The sequence below is a fragment of the Arachis hypogaea genome, chromosome 3 (genome assembly GCF_003086295.3).
Source record: "Arachis hypogaea cultivar Tifrunner chromosome 3, arahy.Tifrunner.gnm2.J5K5, whole genome shotgun sequence".
In the NCBI taxonomy this organism is placed as follows: domain Eukaryota; kingdom Viridiplantae; phylum Streptophyta; class Magnoliopsida; order Fabales; family Fabaceae; genus Arachis; species Arachis hypogaea.
This window is the reverse complement of record NC_092038.1, coordinates 113,777,391-113,786,306: the sequence shown is the minus strand read 5'-3', so window position 1 is coordinate 113,786,306 and position 8,916 is coordinate 113,777,391. Positions and strand designations below refer to the sequence as shown.

Genomic DNA, 8,916 nt, shown 5'->3' with positions numbered 1-8,916 from the left:
ATGTCAACTCCAACTGAATAACAGAGGTGACAAATGAGATGAGGAAAGGCTAACCTTGCCAAGGTGGAGGTCTTGTCCGCCACCTTATAGAGTTCTTGAGCTATGACCTCATGAACCTCTATTTCTTCTCCAATCATGATGCTATGGATCATGATAGCCCGGTCTATGGTAACTTCGGACCGGTTGCTAGTGGGGATGATTGAGCGTTGTATGAACTCTAACCATCCTCTAGCCACGGGCTTGAGGTCATGCCTTCTCAATTGGACCGGCTTTCCTCTTGAATCTTGCTTCCATTGTGCGCCCTCTTCACATATGACTGTGAGGACTTGGTCCAACCTTTGATCAAAGTTGACCCTTCTAGTGTAAGGATGTTCATCTCCTTGCATCATAGGCAAGTTGAACGCTACCCTCACACTCTCCGGACTAAAATCCAAGTATTTCCCCCGAACCATAGTGAGATAATTCTTTGGATTCGGGTTCACACTTTGGTCATGGTTCTTGGTGATCCATGCATTGGCATAGAACTCTTGAACCATCAAGATTCCGACTTGTTGAATGGGGTTGGTAAGAACTTCCCAACCTCTTCTTCGGATCTCATGTCGGATCTCCGGATATTCACCCTTTTTGAGTGAAAAGGGGACCTCGGGGATCACCTTCTTCAAGGCCACAACTTCATAGAAGTGGACTTGATGCACCCTTGAGAGGAATCTATCCATCTCCCATGACTCGGAGGTGGAAGCCTTTGCCTTCCCTTTCCTCTTTCTAGAGGTTTCTCCGGCCTTGGATGCCATAATGGTTATGGAAAAACGAAAAAGCAACGCTTTTACCACACCAAACTTAAAATGTTTGCTCGTCCTCGAGCAAAAGAAGAAAGAAGAGAGTAGAAGAAGAAGAAATGAGGAAGAGGGAGATGGTGGTGTGTTCGGCCAAAGAGGGGGAAAAGTGGTGTTTAGGTTGTGTGAAAATGAAGGGTTGAAGAAGGGTATATATAGGAGAGAGGGGGTAAAGGTTCGGCCATTATGGGTGGGTTTGGGAGGGAAAGTGGTTTGAATTTGAAGGGTGAGGTTGGTGGGGATTTATGAAGGATGGATGTGAGTGGTGAAGAGAAGGGTAGGATTTGATAGGTGAGGGGTTTTTGGGGAAGAGGTGTTGAGGTGATTGGTGAATGGGGGAAGAAGAGAGAGAGTGATGGTAGGGTCCTGTGGGGTCCACAGATCCTGTAGTGTCAAGGAAAAGGCATCCCTGCACCAAATGGCATCAAAATCCACGTTTTGAGCCATTTCTGGCGTTAAACGCCGGGCTGGTGCCCATTCCTGGCGTTTAACGCCAGGTTCTTGCCCTTTACTGGCGTTTAACGCCAGTCTGGTGCCCCTTTCTGGCGTTAAACGCCCAGATGGGTGCCAGACTGGGCGTTAAACGCCCAACTGCTAGGCTGACTGGCGTTTAAACGCCAGCAGCATCTTCCTCCAGGGTGTGCTATTTTTCTTCCTGTTTTTCATTCTATTTTTGCTTTTTTCATTGTTTTTGTGACTTCTTATGATCATCAACCTACAAAAAAGATAAAATAACAAAAGAAAATAATTAATTATAAAACATTGGGTTGCCTCCCAACAAGCGCTTCTTTAATGTCATTAGCTTGACAGAGGACTCTCATGGAGCCTCAGAAGTGCTCAGAACCGTGTTGGACCCTCCCAACACCAAACTTAGAGTTTGAATGTGGGGGTTCAACACCAAACTTAGAGTTTGGTTGTGGCCTCCCAACACCAAACTTAGAGTTTGACTGTAGGGGCTCTGTTTGGCTCTGTTTTGAGAGAAGCTCTTCATGCTTCCTCTCCATGATGACAGAGGGATATCCTTGGGCCTTAAACACCAAGGATTCTTCATTCACTTGAATGATCAACTCTCCTCTATCAACATCAATCACAGCCTTTGCTGTGGCCAGGAAGGGTCTGCCAAGGATGATGGATTCATCCATGCACTTCCCAGTCTCTAGGACTATGAAATCAGTAGGGATGTAATGGTCTTCAACTTTAACAAGAACATCCTCTACAAGTCCATAGGCTTGTTTTCTTGAGTTGTCTGCCATCTCTAGTGAGATTTTTGCAGCTTGCACCTCTAAAATTCCTAACTTCTCCATTACAGAGAAGGGCATGAGGTTTACACTTGACCCTAAGTCACACAAGGCCTTTTTGAAGGTCATGGTGCCTATGGTACAAGGTATAGAAAACTTCCCAGGATCTTGCCTCTTTTGAGGTAGTTTCTGCCTAGACAAGTCATTCAGTTCTTTGGTGAGCAAAGGGGATTCATCCTCCCAAGTCTCATTTCCAAATAACTTGTCATTTAGCTTCATGATTGCTCCAAGGTATTTAGCAACTTGCTCTTCAGTGACATACTCATCCTCTTCAGAGGAAGAATACTCATCAGAGCTCATGAATGGCAGGAGTAAGTCCAATGGAATCTCTATGGTCTCAGTTTGAGCCTCAGATTCCCAAGGTTCCTCATTGGGGAACTCATTGGAGGTCAGTGGACGTTCAGTGAGGTCTTCCTCAGTGGCGTTCACTGCCTCTTCTTCCTCCCAGAATTCGGCCATGTTAATGGCTTTGCACTCTCCTTTTGGATTTTCTTCTGTATTGCTTGGAAGAGTACTTGGAGGGAGTTCAGTAATTTTCTTGCTCAGCTGACCCACTTGTCCTTCCAGATTTCTGATGGAGGACCTAGTTTCAGTCATGAGACTTTGAGTGGTTTTGATCAGATTAGAGACCATAGTTGCTAAGTCAGAGGTATTCTGCTTAGAACTCTCTGTCTGTTGCTGAGAAGATGATGGAAAAGGCTTGCTATTGCTAAACCTGTTCCTTCCACCATTATTATTGTTGAAACCTTGTTGAGGTCTCTGTTGATCCTTCCATGAAAGATTTGGATGATTCCTCCATGAAGGATTGTAGGTGTTTCCATAGGGTTCTCCCATGTAATTCACCTCTTCTATTGAAGGGTTCTCAGGATCATAAGCTTCTTCCTCAGATGAAGCTTCCTTAGTACTGCTTGGTGCATTTTGCATCCCAGACAGACTTTGATAAATCATATTGACTTGTTGAGTCAATATTTTATTCTGAGCCAATATGGCATTCAGAGTGTCAATCTCAAGAACTCCTTTCATCTGACTAGTCCCATTGTTCACAGGATTTCTTTCAGAAGTGTACATGAATTGGTTATTTGCAACCATTTCAATCAGTTCTTGAGCTTCAGTAGGCATCTTCTTCAGATGAAGAGATCCTCCAGAAGAGCTATCCAAGGACATCTTGGACAGTTCAGAGAGACCATCATAGAAAATACCTATGATGCTCCATTCAGAAAGCATATCAGTGGGACACTTTCTGATCAATTGTTTGTATCTTTCCCAAGCTTCATAGAGGGATTCTCCTTCCTTCTGTCTGAAGGTTTGGACTTCCACTCTAAGCTTACTCAATTTTTGAGGTGGAAAGAACTTTGCCAAGAAGGCATTGACTAGCTTTTCCCAAGAGTCCAGGCTTTCTTTAGGTTGAGAGTCCACCCATGTTCTAGCTCTGTCTCTTACAGCAAAAGGGAATAGCATCAGTCTGTAGACCTCAGGGTCAACCCCATTAGTCTTGACTGTGTCACAGATTTGCAAGAACTCAGCTAAAAACTGATGAGGATCTTCCAGTGGAAGTCCATGGAACTTGCAATTCTGTTGCATTAGAGAAACTAATTGAGGCTTAAGCTCAAAGTTGTTTGCTCCAATGGCAGGGATAGAGATGCTTCTCCCATAGAAATCGGGAGTAGGTGCAGTAAAGTCACCAAGCACCTTCCTTGCATTGTTGGCATTGTTGTTGTTTTCGGCTGCCATGAGTTCTTCTTCCTTGAAGAGTTCGTTCGGGTGCTCTAAAGAGAGTTGTGCTTTGGCTTCTCTTAGCTTTCTCTTCAAGGTCCTTTCAGGTTCAGGATCAGCCTCAACAAGAATGCCTTTGTCTTTGCTCCTGCTCATAAGAAAGAGAAGGAAACAAGAAAATGTGGAATCCTCTATGTCACAGTATAGAGATTCCTTGAAGTGTCAGAGGAAAAGGAGAGTAGAAGACAGAAGTGGAAAATTCGAACTTATCAAAGAAGATGGAGTTCGAATTTTGCATTAAGGGATAGTGTTAGTCCATAAATAGAAGGATGTGAGAAGGAGGGAAGTAATTTTCGAAAATTAAGTGGAAAATTTAAAAAAATATTTTTGAAAAACATTACTTAATTTTCGAAAATGAAAAGGGAAAAGAAATCAAATGATTTTTGAAAAAGATTTTGAAATTAGAAATCAGAAACATTTGATTGAAAACTATTTTGAAAAAGATGTGGTTAAGAAGATATGATTGGTTTTAAAAAGATGTGATTGAGAAGATATGATTTGAAAACAATTTTAAAAGATATGATTTGAAAACAATTTGAAAAGATATGATTTTAAAAATTAATGACTTGCCTAACAAGAAAAGATATGAATCAAACATAAAACCTTCCTCAACAGAAAAGGCAAAAAATGTTCAATCAAATCATTAATTGTTAATAAGTATTTTTGAAAAAGGAAAGAAGTTAATTTTGAAAAAGATTTGATTGAAAATTGATTTGAAAAAGATTTGATTTTGAAAAGATTTTGAAAACTTAGAAAAAATCTGATTTGAAAACAAAATCTTCCTCCCCTAGCCATCCTGGCGTTAAACGCCCAGAATGGTATACATTCTGGCGTTTAACGCCCAAAATGCTACCCTTTTGGGCGTTAAACGCCCAACCAGGTACCCTGGCTGGCGTTTAAACGCCAGTCTGTCCTTCTTCACTGGGCGTTTTGAACGCCCAGCTTTTTCTGTGCAATTCCTCTGCTGTATGTTCTGAATCTTCAATTCTCTGTATTATTAACTTGAAAAGACACAAATTAAAAATATTTTTGGATTTTTAATAATAAGGACAAACCAAAATGCAACAAGAATCAAATGACAATGCATGCAAGACACCAAACTTAGCAGTTTGTATACTACTGACACTAACAAAACGAAAATGCATATGAGACACACAAAACACTCAAGTCAATAGAATTCAAAGATCAGAACAAGGAAATCATCAAGAACAACTTGAAGATCAATGAGGACACATGCATGAATGCAATAAGAACAGAAACATGCAATTGACACTAAACTTAAGATGAGACTCTAGACTCAAAAAAGAAATATTTTTGGATTTTATGATTTTATAATTTTTTTTTGGATTTTTCGAAAATTATGTAGAAAAAGAAAATAAAGGTATCAAAATTCTTAATGAGAATTCCAGGAATCATGCAATGTTAGTCTAAAGCTTTAGTCTAAAGAAATTAGACATGGCCGGCCAAGCTTCAGCAGGACATTGCATTCAAGAGCTAAATTGATGAAGATCAATCAGCTTTGGTGATGATAAGAACATCACCTTGAAACACTAGAATTCATTCTTAAGAGCTCTGAAAAAAAAATACCTAATCTAAGCAACAAGATGAACCGTCAGTTGTCCAGCCTAAACAATCCCGGGCAATAACACCAAAAACTTGATGTTGTTGCCGGATCTTGGCACTGATGTTACCAAAAGCTTGCTCAAAACTTGAACAATCCCCGGCAACGGCGCCAAAAACTTGGTGCGCGAAATTGTGAACTATACTTTTTCACAACTCTCATAATCCCCGGTAATGGCTCCAAGAACTTGGTGGCTCAATACCATGGCATTACACAACTTCGCACAACTAACCAGCAAGTGCACTGGGTCGTCCAAGTAATAAACCTTACGTGAGTAAGGGTCGATCCCACGGAGATTGTTAGTATTGAAGCAAGCTATGGTCATCTTGTAAATCTTAGTCAGGCAAACTCAAATGTATATGGTGATGAACGAAAATAACATAAAAGATAAAGATAGTGATACTTATGTAATTCATTGGTAGGAACTTCAGATAAGCGTATGAAGATGCCTTCCCTTCCGTCTCTCTGCTTTCCTACAGTCTTCATCCAATCCTTCTTCCTCCTTTCCATGGCAAGCTCGTGTAGGGTCTCACTGTTGTCAGCAGCTACCTCCCATCCTCGCAGTGAAAGCTAATGCACACACTCTGTCACAGTGCTGCCAATCACCGGTGTGGTTCCCTCCCCTACTGGAATAGAATCCAGTGATTCTTTTGCGTCTGTCACTAACGCCCAGTAAGTTACAGGTTTGAAGCACGTCACAGTCATTCAGTCATTGAATCCTACTCAGAATACCACAGACAAGGTTAGACCTTCCGGATTCTCTTGAATGCCGCCATCAGTTCTTGCCTATACCACGAAGACTCTGATCTCACGGAATGGTTGGCTCGTTTGTCAGGTGAGCACTCGGTTGTCAGACGATCAACCATGCATCGTGCAATCAGGAATCCAAGAGATATTCACTAGAGCCTCGGAAGCTAGTAGAACAAGAGTGGTTGTCAGTCACTTTGTTCATGGGTGAGAATGGTGATGGGCGTCAATCATCACCTTCATCAAGTTGAAGAACAAGTGATATCTTGGATAAAGAACAAGCGGAATTGAATGGAAGAACAATAGTAATTGCATTAATACTCGAGGTACAGCAGAGCTCCACACCTTAATCTATGGTGTGTAGAAGCTCCACCGTTGAAAATACATAAGCATAAGGTCTAGGCATGGCCGAATGGCCAGCCTCCCAATGATCTAAGATCTAAAGTGATCAAAAGATATAAAGATCCAAAGACTTCTAATACAATAGTCAAAGGTCCTACTTATAGAAAACTAGTAACCTAAGGTGTACAGAAATGAGTAAATGACATAAAAATCCACTTCCGGGCCCACTTGGTGTGTGCTTGGGCTGAGCAATGAAGCAAATTTCGTGCAGAGACTCCTCTTGGAGTTAAACGCCAGCTTTAGTGCCAGTTTGGGCGTTTAACTCCCATTTGGGTGCCAGTTCCAGCGTTTAACGCTGGGATTTCCTGAGGTGACTTTGAACGCCGGTTTGGGCCATCAAATCTTGGGCAAAGTATGGACTATCATATATTGCTGAAAAGCCCAGGATGTCTACTTTCCAAAGCCGTTGAGAGCGCGCCAATTGGGCTTCTGTAGCTCCAGAAAATCCACTTCGAGTGCAGGGAGGTCAGAATCCAACAGCATCTGCAGTCCTTTTTGGTCTCAGAATCAGATTTTTGCTCAGGTCCCTCAATTTCAGCCAGAAAATACCCGAAATCACAGAAAAACACACAAACTCATAGTAAAGTCCAGAAAAGTGAATTTTAACTAAAAACTAATAAAAATATACCAAAAACTAACTATATCATATCAAAAACATACTAAAAACAATGCCAAAAAGTATACAAATTATCCGCTCATCACAACACCAAACTTAAATTGTTGCTTGTCCCCAAGCAACTGAAAATCAAATAAGATAAAAAGAAGAGAATATGCAATGAATTCCAAAAACATCTATGAAGATCAGTATTAATTAGATGAGCGGGGCTTTTAACTTTTTGCCTCTGAACAGTTTTGGCATCTCACTCTCTCCTTTGAGATTCAGAATGATTGGCTTCTTTAGGAACTCAGAATCCAGATAGTGTTAATGATTCTCCTAGTAAAGTATGATGATTCTTGAACATATCTACTTATTGAGTCTTGGCTGTGGCCCAAAGCACTCTGTCTTCCAGTATTACCACCGGATACATACATGCCACAGACACATAATTGGGTGAACCTTTTCAGATTGTGACTCAGCTTTGCTAAAGTCCCCAATTAGAGGTGTCCAGGGTTCTTAAGCACACTCTTATTTGCCTTGGATCACAACTCTTATTTCTCTATTTCTTTTCGTTTTCTTTCTCTTTTTTTCTTTTTTTTTTTCGATTTTTCTCTTTTTTTTTTTTTGAATAGCTTTTTCTTGCTTCAAGAATCATTTTTATGATTTTTCAGATCCTCAGTAACATGTCTCCTTTTTCATCATTCTTTCAAGAGCCAACATTCATGAACCACAAATTCAAGATACACATGCACTGTTTAAGCATACATTCAGAGAACAAAATTATTGCCACCACATCAAAATAATTAAACTGTTATAAAATTCAAAATTCATGCACTTCTTTTTCTTTTTCAATTAAGCACATTTTTATTCAAGAAAGGTGATGGATTCATAGGACATTCATAACTTTAAGGCATAGACACTAAGACACTAATGATCACAAGACACAAACATGGATAAACATAAGCATAAAATTCGAAAAACAGAAGAATAAATAACAAGGAAATCAAGGAACGGGTCCACCTTAGTGATGGCGGCTCTTCCTTGCTCTTGAAGATCCTATGGAGTGCTTGAGCTCCTCAATGTCTCTTCCTTGTCTTTGTTGCTCCTCCCTCATGATTCTTTGATCTTCTCTAATCTCATGAAGGATGATGGAGTGTTCTTGATGCTCCACCCTTAGTTGTCCCATGTTGGAACTTAACTCTCCTAGGGAGGTGTTTAGTTGCTCCCAATAGTTTTGTGGAGGAAAATTCATCCCTTGAGGAATCTCAGGGATCTCATGATGAGTAGGATCTCTTGTGTACTCCATCCTTTTCTTGGTGATGGGCTTGTCCTCATCAATGGGGATGTCTCCCTCTATGTCAACTCCAACTGAATAACAGAGGTGACAAATGAGATGAGGAAAGGCTAACCTTGCCAAGGTGGAGGTCTTGTCCGCCACCTTATAGAGTTCTTGAGCTATGACCTCATGAACCTCTATTTCTTCTCCAATCATGATGCTATGGATCATGATAGCCCGGTCTATGGTAACTTCGGACCGGTTGCTAGTGGGGATGATTGAGCGTTGTATGAACTCTAACCATCCTCTAGCCACGGGCTTGAGGTCATGCCTTCTCAATTGGACCGGCTTTCCTCTTGAATCTTGCT

General features: G+C 41.0%; 1 non-coding gene across 1 annotated transcript; it reads left to right on the top strand.

Moving 5' to 3' along the window:
- The first annotated feature begins 3,349 nt into the window (after positions 1-3,349).
- LOC112793487 (small nucleolar RNA R71) lies at positions 3,350-3,457 on the top strand. Its single transcript, XR_003198175.1, has one exon. It is a non-coding gene; the product is annotated as a small nucleolar RNA R71 (small nucleolar RNA).
- The last annotated feature ends 5,459 nt before the right edge of the window (positions 3,458-8,916 follow it).